This window comes from Hyperolius riggenbachi, chromosome 8 (genome assembly GCF_040937935.1).
Source record: "Hyperolius riggenbachi isolate aHypRig1 chromosome 8, aHypRig1.pri, whole genome shotgun sequence".
Classification (NCBI taxonomy): domain Eukaryota; kingdom Metazoa; phylum Chordata; class Amphibia; order Anura; family Hyperoliidae; genus Hyperolius; species Hyperolius riggenbachi.
Genome location: NC_090653.1, coordinates 249898865 through 249912990, shown reverse-complemented (window position 1 = coordinate 249912990; position 14126 = coordinate 249898865). Strand labels below are relative to the sequence as shown.

General features: G+C 40.4%; 13 non-coding genes across 13 annotated transcripts; all 13 read left to right on the top strand.

The window, feature by feature from the left end:
• The first annotated feature begins 1279 nt into the window (after positions 1 to 1279).
• Positions 1280 to 1365, top strand: TRNAR-UCU (transfer RNA arginine (anticodon UCU)). Its single transcript is given in 2 exon segments — positions 1280 to 1316; positions 1330 to 1365. It is a non-coding gene; the product is annotated as a tRNA-Arg (tRNA).
• Positions 1366 to 2261: 896 nt separating this feature from the next.
• TRNAR-UCU (transfer RNA arginine (anticodon UCU)) lies at positions 2262 to 2347 on the top strand. Its single transcript is given in 2 exon segments — positions 2262 to 2298; positions 2312 to 2347. It is a non-coding gene; the product is annotated as a tRNA-Arg (tRNA).
• An 894-nt stretch (positions 2348 to 3241) lies between these two features.
• On the top strand, positions 3242 to 3327 carry TRNAR-UCU (transfer RNA arginine (anticodon UCU)). Its single transcript is given in 2 exon segments — positions 3242 to 3278; positions 3292 to 3327. It is a non-coding gene; the product is annotated as a tRNA-Arg (tRNA).
• A 1878-nt stretch (positions 3328 to 5205) lies between these two features.
• Positions 5206 to 5291, top strand: TRNAR-UCU (transfer RNA arginine (anticodon UCU)). Its single transcript is given in 2 exon segments — positions 5206 to 5242; positions 5256 to 5291. It is a non-coding gene; the product is annotated as a tRNA-Arg (tRNA).
• An 895-nt stretch (positions 5292 to 6186) lies between these two features.
• Positions 6187 to 6272, top strand: TRNAR-UCU (transfer RNA arginine (anticodon UCU)). The gene is given in 2 exon segments: positions 6187 to 6223; positions 6237 to 6272. It is a non-coding gene; the product is annotated as a tRNA-Arg (tRNA).
• Positions 6273 to 7166: 894 nt separating this feature from the next.
• Positions 7167 to 7252, top strand: TRNAR-UCU (transfer RNA arginine (anticodon UCU)). The gene is given in 2 exon segments: positions 7167 to 7203; positions 7217 to 7252. It is a non-coding gene; the product is annotated as a tRNA-Arg (tRNA).
• Positions 7253 to 8148: 896 nt separating this feature from the next.
• TRNAR-UCU (transfer RNA arginine (anticodon UCU)) lies at positions 8149 to 8234 on the top strand. The gene is given in 2 exon segments: positions 8149 to 8185; positions 8199 to 8234. It is a non-coding gene; the product is annotated as a tRNA-Arg (tRNA).
• Positions 8235 to 9130: 896 nt separating this feature from the next.
• TRNAR-UCU (transfer RNA arginine (anticodon UCU)) lies at positions 9131 to 9216 on the top strand. The gene is given in 2 exon segments: positions 9131 to 9167; positions 9181 to 9216. It is a non-coding gene; the product is annotated as a tRNA-Arg (tRNA).
• An 895-nt stretch (positions 9217 to 10111) lies between these two features.
• Positions 10112 to 10197, top strand: TRNAR-UCU (transfer RNA arginine (anticodon UCU)). Its single transcript is given in 2 exon segments — positions 10112 to 10148; positions 10162 to 10197. It is a non-coding gene; the product is annotated as a tRNA-Arg (tRNA).
• Positions 10198 to 11092: 895 nt separating this feature from the next.
• On the top strand, positions 11093 to 11178 carry TRNAR-UCU (transfer RNA arginine (anticodon UCU)). Its single transcript is given in 2 exon segments — positions 11093 to 11129; positions 11143 to 11178. It is a non-coding gene; the product is annotated as a tRNA-Arg (tRNA).
• Positions 11179 to 12069: 891 nt separating this feature from the next.
• On the top strand, positions 12070 to 12155 carry TRNAR-UCU (transfer RNA arginine (anticodon UCU)). The gene is given in 2 exon segments: positions 12070 to 12106; positions 12120 to 12155. It is a non-coding gene; the product is annotated as a tRNA-Arg (tRNA).
• Positions 12156 to 13051: 896 nt separating this feature from the next.
• On the top strand, positions 13052 to 13137 carry TRNAR-UCU (transfer RNA arginine (anticodon UCU)). The gene is given in 2 exon segments: positions 13052 to 13088; positions 13102 to 13137. It is a non-coding gene; the product is annotated as a tRNA-Arg (tRNA).
• Positions 13138 to 14032: 895 nt separating this feature from the next.
• Positions 14033 to 14118, top strand: TRNAR-UCU (transfer RNA arginine (anticodon UCU)). The gene is given in 2 exon segments: positions 14033 to 14069; positions 14083 to 14118. It is a non-coding gene; the product is annotated as a tRNA-Arg (tRNA).
• Positions 14119 to 14126: the final 8 nt, after the last annotated feature.

Genomic DNA, 14126 nt, shown 5'->3' with positions numbered 1-14126 from the left:
ATTGAAAGTTTAGCAGGTTACAGGTAGTAGACTCAGAAAGTTTTTGATTTTTCTTAGAAATCTAGAAGACGGGTTGTGATGATAGCTTGTTATGTAATGAAACAGGTGTTTGATGAGAGTGAGATGGGACTGCTGAAATAATCCAGAGTAACATTTGGGAGATAGCCAGATGCTGTACTCTTTCTTCTTATATAACAAAAAGGTAGCCTGCATACATCCTGAAATGCCACGAACAAATGGGTAAAAGCAGATATTTTTCATTTGAAGGTGCCTGGCAAAAACTGTCAGTGCAAGCTCGGCTCTGTGGCGCAATGGATAGCGCATTGGACTTCTAGTAAAATATAGGCATTCTAAGGTTGTGGATTTGAGTCCCACCAGAGTTGCATTTTAAACTGGAAACCGAAGCCGTGTTACCTAAAAGATGCTGAAAGTGCACCGAAGATGGCCCTCAAAAGTCCATCCCTGGAAACTTGTCTGCTGCAACACAGACTAAGCTTTTCATGGAAAGGAGTAAACAGTTCACCTTCACCAGCACAGTTTGAAACCACCTCATCAACTAATGACACACAATTAATCAACTAAGAGAATGAAAGCGTGCCAAGTCTTGCCTTCCATAACCAACAAACTTGGTTTTCACTAATGATAAATCTAGCTTTGTTCCTAAATTTAAACAACAAGCCGCCCTTGAGATTCCATAGGGACATCATTTAAGAATATCCCATCAAGGGCTTCATTCCTAAAATGTATATCTTCTCCAGATGTAGTATGCAAAGCAAGCTGCATGAGCATTGTTGTGCAGCACAAAGGATATCACCTTGGACGTGCAAACAAATTCACATTTTGAAATGTGGAGCGTCTCAGTTCCTGAAGCATTCATGATGGGTTTTTTTTTAATGAGTGGCACCAATTTCATTAAATGAAACAAAAGAAGTGGATTTGAGAGGTCTGATGTTGGTAAGTACAACCATCTCTGCTGCTGAGTATTGAAAGTTTAGCAGGTTACAGGTAGTAGACTCAGAAAGTTTTTGATTTTTCTTAGAAATCTAGAAGACGGGTTGTGATGATAGCTTGTTATGTAATGAAACAGGTGTTTGATGAGAGTGAGATGGGACTGCTGAAATAATCCAGAGTAACATTTGGGAGATAGCCAGATGCTGTACTCTTTCTTCTTATATAACAAAAAGGTAGCCTGCATACATCCTGAAATGCCACGAACAAATGGGTAAAAGCAGATATTTTTCATTTGAAGGTGCCTGGCAAAAACAGTCAGTGCAAGCTCGGCTCTGTGGCGCAATGGATAGCGCGTTGGACTTCTAGTGAAATGTAGGCATTCAAAGGTTGTGGGTTCAAGTCCCACCAGTGTCGCATTTTAAACTGGAAACCGAAGCCGTGTTACCTAAAAGATGCTGAAAGTGCACCGAAGATGGCCCTCAAAAGTCCATCCCTGGAAACTTGTCTGCTGCAACACAGACTAAGCTCTTCATGGAAAGGAGTAAACAGTTCACCTTCACCAGCACAGTTTGTAACCACCTCATCAACTAATGACACACAATTAATCAACTAAGAGAATGAAAGCATGCCAAGTCTTGCCTTCCATAACCAACAAACTTGGTTTTCACTAATGATAAATCTAGCTTTGTTCCTAAATTTAAACAACAAGCCGCCCTTGAGATTCCATAGGGACATCATTTAAGAATATCCCATCAAGGGCTTCATTCCTAAAATGTATATCTTCTCCAGATGTAGTATGCAAAGCAAGCTGCATGAGCATTGTTGTGCAGCACAAAGGATATCACCTTGGACGTGCAAACAAATTCACATTTTGAAATGTGGAGCGTCTCAGTTCCTGAAGCATTCATGATGGGTTTTTTTTTAATGAGTGGCACCAATTTCATTAAATGAAACAAAAGAAGTGGATTTGAGAGGTCTGATGTTGGTAAGTACAACCATCTCTGCTGCTGAGTATTGAAAGTTTAGCAGGTTACAGGTAGTAGACTCAGAAAGTTTTTGATTTTTCTTAGAAATCTAGAAGACGGGTTGTGATGATAGCTTGTTATGTAATGAAACAGGTGTTTGATGAGAGTGAGATGGGACTGCTGCAATAATCCAGAGTAACATTTGGGAGATAGCCAGATGCTGTACTCTTTCTTCTTATATAACAAAAAGGTAGCCTGCATACATCCTGAAATGCCACGAACAAATGGGTAAAAGCAGATATTTTTCATTTGAAGGTGCCTGGCAAAAACAGTCAGTGCAAGCTCGGCTCTGTGGCGCAATGGATAGCGCATTAGACTTCTAGTGAAATGTAGGCATTCAAAGGTTGTGGGTTCGAGTCCCACCAGAGTCGCATTTTAAACTGGAAACCAAAGCCGTGTTACCTAAAAGATGCTGAAAGTGCAACGAAGATGGCCCTCAAAAGTCCATCCCTGGAAACTTGTCTGCTGCAACACAGACTAAGCTCTTCATGGAAAGGAGTAAACAGTTCACCTTCACCAGCACAGTTTGTAACCACCTCATCAACTAATGACACACAATTAATCAACTAAGAGAATGAAAGCATGCCAAGTCTTGCCTTCCATAACCAACAAACTTGGTTTTCACTAATGATAAATCTAGCTTTGTTCCTAAATTTAAACAACAAGCCGCCCTTGAGATTCCATAAGGACATCATTTAAGAATATCCCATCAAGGGCTTCATTCCTAAAATGTATATCTTCTCCAGATGTAGTATGCAAAGCAAGCTGCATGAGCATTGTTGTGCAGCACAAAGGATATCACCTTGGACGTGCAAACAAATTCACATTTTGAAATGTGGAGCGTCTCAGTTCCTGAAGCATTCATGATGGGTTTTTTTAATGAGTGGCACCAATTTCATTAAATGAAACAAAAGAAGTGGATTTGAGAGGTCAGATGTTGGTAAGTACAACCATCTCTGCTGCTGAGTGTTGAAAGTTTAGCAGGTTACAGGTAGTAGACTCAGAAAGTTTTTGATTTTTCTTAGAAATCTAGAAGACGGGTTGTGATGATAGCTTGTTATGTAATGAAACAGGTGTTTGATGAGAGTGAGATGGGACTGCTGAAATAATCCAGAGTAACATTTGGGAGATAGCCAGATGCTGTACTCTTTCTTCTTATATAACAAAAAGTTAGCCTGCATACATCCTGAAATGCAACGAACAAATGGGTAAAAGCAGATATTTTTCATTTGAAGGTGCCTGGCAAAAACAGGCAGTGCAAGCTCGGCTCTGTGGCGCAATGGATAGCGCATTGGACTTCTAGTGAAATGTAGGCATTCAAAGGTTGTGGGTTCGAGTCCCACCAGAGTCGCATTTTAAACTGGAAACCGAAGCCGTGTTACCTAAAAGATGCTGAAAGTGCACCAAAGATGGCCCTCAAGAGTCCATCCCTGGAAACTTGTCTGCTGCAACACAGACTAAGCTCTTCATGGAAAGGAGTAAACAGTTCACCTTCACCAGCACAGTTTGTAACCACCTCATCAACTAATGACACACAATTAATCAACTAAGAGAATGAAAGCGTGCCAAGTCTTGCCTTCCATAACCAACAAACTTGGTTTTCGCTAATGATAAATCTAGCTTTGTTCCTAAATTTAAACAACAAGCCACCCTTGAGATTCCTTAGGGACATCATTTAAGAATATCCCATCAAGGGCTTCATTCCTAAAATGTATATCTTCTCCAGATGTAGTATGCAAAGCAAGCTGCATGAGCATTGTTGTGCAGCACAAAGGATATCACCTTGGACGTGCAAACAAATTCACATTTTGAAATGTGGAGCGTCTCAGTTCCTGTAAGCATTCATGATGGGTTTTTTTTAATGAGTAGCACCAATTTCATTAAATGAAACAAAAGAAGTGGATTTGAGAGGTCAGATGTTGGTAAGTACAACCATCTCTGCTGCTGAGTATTGAAAGTTTAGCAGGTTACAGGTAGTAGACTCAGAAAGTTTTAGATTTTTCTTAGAAATCTAGAAGACGGGTTGTGATGATAGCTTGTTATGTAATGAAACAGGTGTTTGATGAGAGTGAGATGGGACTGCTGAAATAATCCAGAGTAACATTTGGGAGATAGCCAGATGCTGTACTCTTTCTTCTTATATAACAAAAAGGTAGCCTGCATACATCCTGAAATGCCACGAACAAATGGGTAAAAGCAGATATTTTTCATTTGAAGGTGCCTGGCAAAAACTGTCAGTGCAAGCTCGGCTCTGTGGCGCAATGGATAGCGCATTGGACTTCTAGTAAAATATAGGCATTCTAAGGTTGTGGATTTGAGTCCCACCAGAGTTGCATTTTAAACTGGAAACCGAAGCCGTGTTACCTAAAAGATGCTGAAAGTGCCCCGAAGATGGCCCTCAAAAGTCCATCCCTGGAAACTTGTCTGCTGCAACACAGACTAAGCTTTTCATGGAAAGGAGTAAACAGTTCACCTTCACCAGCACAGTTTGAAACCACCTCATCAACTAATGACACACAATTAATCAACTAAGAGAATGAAAGCGTGCCAAGTCTTGCCTTCCATAACCAACAAACTTGGTTTTCACTAATGATAAATCTAGCTTTGTTCCTAAATTTAAACAACAAGCCGCCCTTGAGATTCCATAGGGACATCATTTAAGAATATCCCATCAAGGGCTTCATTCCTAAAATGTATATCTTCTCCAGATGTAGTATGCAAAGCAAGCTGCATGAGCATTGTTGTGCAGCACAAAGGATATCACCTTGGACGTGCAAACAAATTCACATTTTGAAATGTGGAGCGTCTCAGTTCCTGAAGCATTCATGATGGGTTTTTTTTTAATGAGTGGCACCAATTTCATTAAATGAAACAAAAGAAGTGGATTTGAGAGGTCTGATGTTGGTAAGTACAACCATCTCTGCTGCTGAGTATTGAAAGTTTAGCAGGTTACAGGTAGTAGACTCAGAAAGTTTTTGATTTTTCTTAGAAATCTAGAAGACGGGTTGTGATGATAGCTTGTTATGTAATGAAACAGGTGTTTGATGAGAGTGAGATGGGACTGCTGAAATAATCCAGAGTAACATTTGGGAGATAGCCAGATGCTGTACTCTTTCTTCTTATATAACAAAAAGGTAGCCTGCATACATCCTGAAATGCCACGAACAAATGGGTAAAAGCAGATATTTTTCATTTGAAGGTGCCTGGCAAAAACTGTCAGTGCAAGCTCGGCTCTGTGGCGCAATGGATAGCGCATTGGACTTCTAGTGAAATGTAGGCATTCAAAGGTTGTGGGTTCAAGTCCCACCAGTGTCGCATTTTAAACTGGAAACCGAAGCCGTGTTACCTAAAAGATGCTGAAAGTGCACCGAAGATGGCCCTCAAAAGTCCATCCCTGGAAACTTGTCTGCTGCAACACAGACTAAGCTTTTTATGGAAAGGAGTAAACAGTTCACCTTCACCAGCACAGTTTGTAACCACCTCATCAACTAATGACACACAATTAATCAACTAAGAGAATGAAAGCGTGCCAAGTCTTGCCTTCCATAACCAACAAACTTAATTTTTGCTAATGATAAATCTAGCTTTGTTCCTAAATTTAAACAACAAGCCGCCCTTGAGATTCCATAGGGACATCATTGAAGAATATCCCATCAAGGGCTTCATTCCTAAAATGTATATCTTCTCCAGATGTAGTATGCAAAGCAAGCTGCATGAGCATTGTTGTGCAGCACAAAGGATATCACCTTGGACGTGCAAACAAATTCACATTTTGAAATGTGGAGCGTCTCAGTTCCTGAAGCATTCATGATGGGTTTTTTTTAATGAGTGGCACCAATTTCATTAAATGAAACAAAAGAAGTGGATTTGAGAGGTCAGATGTTGGTAAGTACAACCATCTCTGCTGCTGAGTATTGAAAGTTTAGCAGGTTACAGGTAGTAGACTCAGAAAGTTTTTGATTTTTCTTAGAAATCTAGAAGATGGGTTGTGATGATAGCTTGTTATGTAATGAAACAGGTGTTTGATGAGAGTGAGATGGGACTGCTGAAATAATCCAGAGTAACATTTGGGAGATAGCCAGATGCTGTACTCTTTCTTCTTATATAACAAAAAGGTAGCCTGCATACATCCTGAAATGCCACGAACAAATGGGTAAAAGCAGATATTTTTCATTTGAAGGTGCCTGGCAAAAACAGTCAGTGCAAGCTCGGCTCTGTGGCGCAATGGATAGCGCATTGGACTTCTAGTGAAATGTAGGCATTCAAAGGTTGTGGGTTCGAGTCCCACCAGAGTCGCATTTTAAACTGGAAACCGAAGCCGTGTTACCTAAAAGAAGCTGAAAGTGCACCGAAGATGGCCCTCAAAAGTCCATCCCTGGAAACTTGTCTGCTGCAACACAGACTAAGCTCTTCATGGAAAGGAGTAAACAGTTCACCTTCACCAGCACAGTTTGTAACCACCTCATCAACTAATGACACACAATTAATCAACTAAGAGAATGAAAGCGTGCCAAGTCTTGCCTTCCATAACCAACAAACTTGGTTTTCACTAATGATAAATCTAGCTTTGTTCCTAAATTTAAACAACAAGCCGCCCTTGAGATTCCATAGGGACATCATTGAAGAATATCCCATCAAGGGCTTCATTCCTAAAATGTATATCTTCTCCAGATGTAGTATGCAAAGCAAGCTGCATGAGCATTGTTGTGCAGCACAAAGGATATCACCTTGGACGTGCAAACAAATTCACATTTTGAAATGTGGAGCGTCTCAGTTCCTGAAGCATTCATGATGGGTTTTTTTAATGAGTGGCACCAATTTCATTAAATGAAACAAAAGAAGTGGATTTGAGAGGTCAGATGTTGGTAAGTACAACCATCTCTGCTGCTGAGTGTTGAAAGTTTAGCAGGTTACAGGTAGTAGACTCAGAAAGTTTTTGATTTTTCTTAGAAATCTAGAAGACGGGTTGTGATGATAGCTTGTTATGTAATGAAACAGGTGTTTGATGAGAGTGAGATGGGACTGCTGAAATAATCCAGAGTAACATTTGGGAGATAGCCAGATGCTGTACTCTTTCTTCTTATATAACAAAAAGGTAGCCTGCATACATCCTGAAATGCAACGAACAAATGGGTAAAAGCAGATATTTTTCATTTGAAGGTGCCTGGCAAAAACAGGCAGTGCAAGCTCGGCTCTGTGGCGCAATGGATAGCGCATTGGACTTCTAGTGAAATGTAGGCATTCAAAGGTTGTGGGTTCGAGTCCCACCAGAGTCGCATTTTAAACTGGAAACCGAAGCCGTGTTACCTAAAAGATGCTGAAAGTGCACCAAAGATGGCCCTCAAGAGTCCATCCCTGGAAACTTGTCTGCTGCAACACAGACTAAGCTCTTCATGGAAAGGAGTAAACAGTTCACCTTCACCAGCACAGTTTGTAACCACCTCATCAACTAATGACACACAATTAATCAACTAAGAGAATGAAAGCGTGCCAAGTCTTGCCTTCCATAACCAACAAACTTGGTTTTCGCTAATGATAAATCTAGCTTTGTTCCTAAATTTAAACAACAAGCCGCCCTTGAGATTCCTTAGGGACATCATTTAAGAATATCCCATCAAGGGCTTCATTCCTAAAATGTATATCTTCTCCAGATGTAGTATGCAAAGCAAGCTGCATGAGCATTGTTGTGCAGCACAAAGGATATCACCTTGGACGTGCAAACAAATTCACATTTTGAAATGTGGAGCGTCTCAGTTCCTGTAAGCATTCATGATGGGTTTTTTTTAATGAGTAGCACCAATTTCATTAAATGAAACAAAAGAAGTGGATTTGAGAGGTCTGATGTTGGTAAGTACAACCATCTCTGCTGCTGAGTATTGAAAGTTTAGCAGGTTACAGGTAGTAGACTCAGAAAGTTTTTGATTTTTCTTAGAAATCTAGAAGACGGGTTGTGATGATAGCTTGTTATGTAATGAAACAGGTGTTTGATGAGAGTGAGATGGGACTGCTGCAATAATCCAGAGTAACATTTGGGAGATAGCCAGATGCTGTACTCTTTCTTCTTATATAACAAAAAGGTAGCCTGCATACATCCTGAAATGCCACGAACAAATGGGTAAAAGCAGATATTTTTCATTTGAAGGTGCCTGGCAAAAACAGTCAGTGCAAGCTCGGCTCTGTGGCGCAATGGATAGCGCATTGGACTTCTAGTGAAATGTAGGCATTCAAAGGTTGTGGGTTCGAGTCCCACCAGAGTCGCATTTTAAACTGGAAACCGAAGCCGTGTTACCTAAAAGATGCTGAAAGTGCACCAAAGATGGCCCTCAAGAGTCCATCCCTGGAAACTTGTCTGCTGCAACACAGACTAAGCTCTTCATGGAAAGGAGTAAACAGTTCACCTTCACCAGCACAGTTTGTAACCACCTCATCAACTAATGACACACAATTAATCAACTAAGAGAATGAAAGCGTGCCAAGTCTTGCCTTCCATAACCAACAAACTTGGTTTTCGCTAATGATAAATCTAGCTTTGTTCCTAAATTTAAACAACAAGCCGCCCTTGAGATTCCTTAGGGACATCATTTAAGAATATCCCATCAAGGGCTTCATTCCTAAAATGTATATCTTCTCCAGATGTAGTATGCAAAGCAAGCTGCATGAGCATTGTTGTGCAGCACAAAGGATATCACCTTGGACGTGCAAACAAATTCACATTTTGAAATGTGGAGCGTCTCAGTTCCTGTAAGCATTCATGATGGGTTTTTTTTAATGAGTAGCACCAATTTCATTAAATGAAACAAAAGAAGTGGATTTGAGAGGTCTGATGTTGGTAAGTACAACCATCTCTGCTGCTGAGTATTGAAAGTTTAGCAGGTTACAGGTAGTAGACTCAGAAAGTTTTTGATTTTTCTTAGAAATCTAGAAGACGGGTTGTGATGATAGCTTGTTATGTAATGAAACAGGTGTTTGATGAGAGTGAGATGGGACTGCTGCAATAATCCAGAGTAACATTTGGGAGATAGCCAGATGCTGTACTCTTTCTTCTTATATAACAAAAAGGTAGCCTGCATACATCCTGAAATGCCACGAACAAATGGGTAAAAGCAGATATTTTTCATTTGAAGGTGCCTGGCAAAAACAGTCAGTGCAAGCTCGGCTCTGTGGCGCAATGGATAGCGCATTGGACTTCTAGTGAAATGTAGGCATTCAAAGGTTGTGGGTTCGAGTCCCACCAGAGTCGCATTTTAAACTGGAAACCAAAGCCGTGTTACCTAAAAGATGCTGAAAGTGCAACGAAGATGGCCCTCAAAAGTCCATCCCTGGAAACTTGTCTGCTGCAACACAGACTAAGCTCTTCATGGAAAGGAGTAAACAGTTCACCTTCACCAGCACAGTTTGTAACCACCTCATCAACTAATGACACACAATTAATCAACTAAGAGAATGAAAGCATGCCAAGTCTTGCCTTCCATAACCAACAAACTTGGTTTTCACTAATGATAAATCTAGCTTTGTTCCTAAATTTAAACAACAAGCCGCCCTTGAGATTCCATAAGGACATCATTTAAGAATATCCCATCAAGGGCTTCATTCCTAAAATGTATATCTTCTCCAGATGTAGTATGCAAAGCAAGCTGCATGAGCATTGTTGTGCAGCACAAAGGATATCACCTTGGACGTGCAAACAAATTCACATTTTGAAATGTGGAGCGTCTCAGTTCCTGAAGCATTCATGATGGGTTTTTTTTAATGAGTGACACCAATTTCATTAAATGAAACAAAAGAAGTGGATTTGAGAGGTCAGATGTTGGTAAGTACAACCATCTCTGCTGCTGAGTATTGAAAGTTTAGCAGGTTACAGGTAGTAGACTCAGAAAGTTTTTGATTTTTCTTAGAAATCTAGAAGACGGGTTGTGATGATAGCTTGTTATGTAATGAAACAGGTGTTTGATGAGAGTGAGATGGGACTGCTGAAATAATCCAGAGTAACATTTGGGAGATAGCCAGATGCTGTACTCTTTCTTCTTATATAACAAAAAGGTAGCCTGCATACATCCTGAAATGCCACGAACAAATGGGTAAAAGCAGATATTTTTCATTTGAAGGTGCCTGGCAAAAACAGTCAGTGCAAGCTCGGCTCTGTGGCGCAATGGATAGCGCATTGGACTTCTAGTGAAATGTAGGCATTCAAAGGTTGTGGGTTCAAGTCCCACCAGAGTCGCATTTTAAACTGGAAACCGAAGCCGTGTTACCTAAAAGATGCTGAAAGTGCACCGAAGATGGCCCTCAAAAGTCCATCCCTGGAAACTTGTCTGCTGCAACACAGACTAAGCTCTTCATGGAAAGGAGTAAACAGTTCACCTTCACCAGCACAGTTTGTAACCACCTCATCAACTAATGACACACAATTAATCAACTAAGAGAATGAAAGCGTGCCAAGTCTTGCCTTCCATAACCAACAAACTTGGTTTTCACTAATGATAAATCTAGCTTTGTTCCTAAATTTAAACAACAAGCCGCCCTTGAGATTCCATAGGGACATCATTTAAGAATATCCCATCAAGGGCTTAATTCCTAAAATGTATATCTTCTCCAGATGTAGTATGCAAAGCAAGCTGCATGAGCATTGTTGTGCAGCACAAAGGATATCACCTTGGACGTGCAAACAAATTCACATTTTGAAATGTGGAGCGTCTCAGTTCCTGAAGCATTCATGATGGTTTTTTTTTAATGAGTGGCACCAATTTCATTAAATGAAACAAAAGAAGTGGATTTGAGAGGTCTGATGTTGGTAAGTACAACCATCTCTGCTGCTGAGTATTGAAAGTTTAGCAGGTTACAGGTAGTAGACTCAGAAAGTTTTTGATTTTTCTTAGAAATCTAGAAGACGGGTTGTGATGATAGCTTGTTATGTAATGAAACAGGTGTTTGATGAGAGTGAGATGGGACTGCTGAAATAATCCAGAGTAACATTTGGGAGATAGCCAGATGCTGTACTCTTTCTTCTTATATAACAAAAAGGTAGCCTGCATACATCCTGAAATGCCACGAACAAATGGGTAAAAGCAGATATTATTTATTTGAAGGTGCCTGGCAAAAACAGTCAGTGCAAGCTCGGCTCTGTGGCGCAATGGATAGCGCATTGGACTTCTAGTGAAATGTAGGCATTCAAAGGTTGTGGGTTCGAGTCCCACCAGAGTCGCATTTTAAACTGGAAACCAAAGCCGTGTTACCTAAAAGATGCTGAAAGTGCAACGAAGATGGCCCTCAAAAGTCCATCCCTGGAAACTTGTCTGCTGCAACACAGACTAAGCTCTTCATGGAAAGGAGTAAACAGTTCACCTTCACCAGCACAGTTTGTAACCACCTCATCAACTAATGACACACAATTAATCAACTAAGAAAATGAAAGCATGCCAAGTCTTGCCTTCCATAACCAACAAACTTGGTTTTCACTAATAAGTCTAGCTTTGTTCCTAAATTTAAACAACAAGCCGCCCTTGAGATTCCATAGGGACATCATTTAAGAATATCCCATCAAGGGCTTCATTCCTAAAATGTATATCTTCTCCAGATGTAGTATGCAAAGCAAGCTGCATGAGCATTGTTGTGCAGCACAAAGGATATCACCTTGGACGTGCAAACAAATTCACATTTTGAAATGTGGAGCGTCTCAGTTCCTGAAGCATTCATGATGGGTTTTTTTAATGAGTGGCACCAATTTCATTAAATGAAACAAAAGAAGTGGATTTGAGAGGTCAGATGTTGGTAAGTACAACCATCTCTGCTGCTGAGTGTTGAAAGTTTAGCAGGTTACAGGTAGTAGACTCAGAAAGTTTTTGATTTTTCTTAGAAATCTAGAAGACGGGTTGTGATGATAGCTTGTTATGTAATGAAACAGGTGTTTGATGAGAGTGAGATGGGACTGCTGAAATAATCCAGAGTAACATTTGGGAGATAGCCAGATGCTGTACTCTTTCTTCTTATATAACAAAAAGTTAGCCTGCATACATCCTGAAATGCAACGAACAAATGGGTAAAAGCAGATATTTTTCATTTGAAGGTGCCTGGCAAAAACAGGCAGTGCAAGCTCGGCTCTGTGGTGCAATGGATAGCGCATTGGACTTCTAGTGAAATGTAGGCATTCAGAGGTTGTGGGTTCGAGTCCCACCAGAGTTGCATTTTAAACTGGAAACCGAAGCCGTGTTACCTAAAAGATGCTGAAAGTGCACCAAAGATGGCCCTCAAGAGTCCATCCCTGGAAACTTGTCTGCTGCAACACAGACTAAGCTCTTCATGGAAAGGAGTAAACAGTTCACCTTCACCAGCACAGTTTGTAACCACCTCATCAACTAATGACACACAATTAATCAACTAAGAGAATGAAAGCGTGCCAAGTCTTGCCTTCCATAACCAACAAACTTGGTTTTCGCTAATGATAAATCTAGCTTTGTTCCTAAATTTAAACAACAAGCCGCCCTTGAGATTCCTTAGGGACATCATTTAAGAATATCCCATCAAGGGCTTCATTCCTAAAATGTATATCTTCTCCAGATGTAGTATGCAAAGCAAGCTGCATGAGCATTGTTGTGCAGCACAAAGGATATCACCTTGGACGTGCAAACAAATTCACATTTTGAAATGTGGAGCGTCTCAGTTCCTGTAAGCATTCATGATGGGTTTTTTTTAATGAGTAGCACCAATTTCATTAAATGAAACAAAAGAAGTGGATTTGAGAGGTCAGATGTTGGTAAGTACAACCATCTCTGCTGCTGAGTATTGAAAGTTTAGCAGGTTACAGGTAGTGGACTCAGAAAGTTTTAGATTTTTCTTAGAAATCTAGAAGACGGGTTGTGATGATAGCTTGTTATGTAATGAAACAGGTGTTTGATGAGAGTGAGATGGGACTGCTGAAATAATCCAGAGTAACATTTGGGAGATAGCCAGATGCTGTACTCTTTCTTCTTATATAACAAAAAGGTAGCCTGCATACATCCTGAAATGCCACGAACAAATGGGTAAAAGCAGATATTTTTCATTTGAAGGTGCCTGGCAAAAACTGTCAGTGCAAGCTCGGCTCTGTGGCGCAATGGATAGCGCATTGGACTTCTAGTGAAATGTAGGCATTCAAAGGTTGTGGGTTCAAGTCCCACCAGTGTCGCATTTTAAACTGGAAACCGAAGCCGTGTTACCTAAAAGATGCTGAAAGTGCACCGAAGATGGCCCTCAAAAGTCCATCCCTGGAAACTTGTCTGCTGCAACACAGACTAAGCTTTTTATGGAAAGGAGTAAACAGTTCACCTTCACCAGCACAGTTTGTAACCACCTCATCAACTAATGACACACAATTAATCAACTAAGAGAATGAAAGCGTGCCAAGTCTTGCCTTCCATAACCAACAAACTTAATTTTTGCTAATGATAAATCTAGCTTTGTTCCTAAATTTAAACAACAAGCCGCCCTTGAGATTCCATAGGGACATCATTGAAGAATATCCCATCAAGGGCTTCATTCCTAAAATGTATATCTTCTCCAGATGTAGTATGCAAAGCAAGCTGCATGAGCATTGTTGTGCAGCACAAAGGATATCACCTTGGACGTGCAAACAAATTCACATTTTGAAATGTGGAGCGTCTCAGTTCCTGAAGCATTCATGATGGTTTTTTTTTAATGAGTGGCACCAATTTCATTAAATGAAACAAAAGAAGTGGATTTGAGAGGTCAGATGTTGGTAAGTACAACCATCTCTGCTGCTGAGTATTGAAAGTTTAGCAGGTTACAGGTAGTAGACTCAGAAAGTTTTTGATTTTTCTTAGAAATCTAGAAGATGGGTTGTGATGATAGCTTGTTATGTAATGAAACAGGTGTTTGATGAGAGTGAGATGGGACTGCTGAAATAATCCAGAGTAACATTTGGGAGATAGCCAGATGCTGTACTCTTTCTTCTTATATAACAAAAAGGTAGCCTGCATACATCCTGAAATGCCACGAACAAATGGGTAAAAGCAGATATTTTTCATTTGAAGGTGCCTGGCAAAAACAGTCAGTGCAAGCTCGGCTCTGTGGCGCAATGGATAGCGCATTGGACTTCTAGTGAAATGTAGGCATTCAAAGGTTGTGGGTTCGAGTCCCACCAGAGTCGCATTTTAA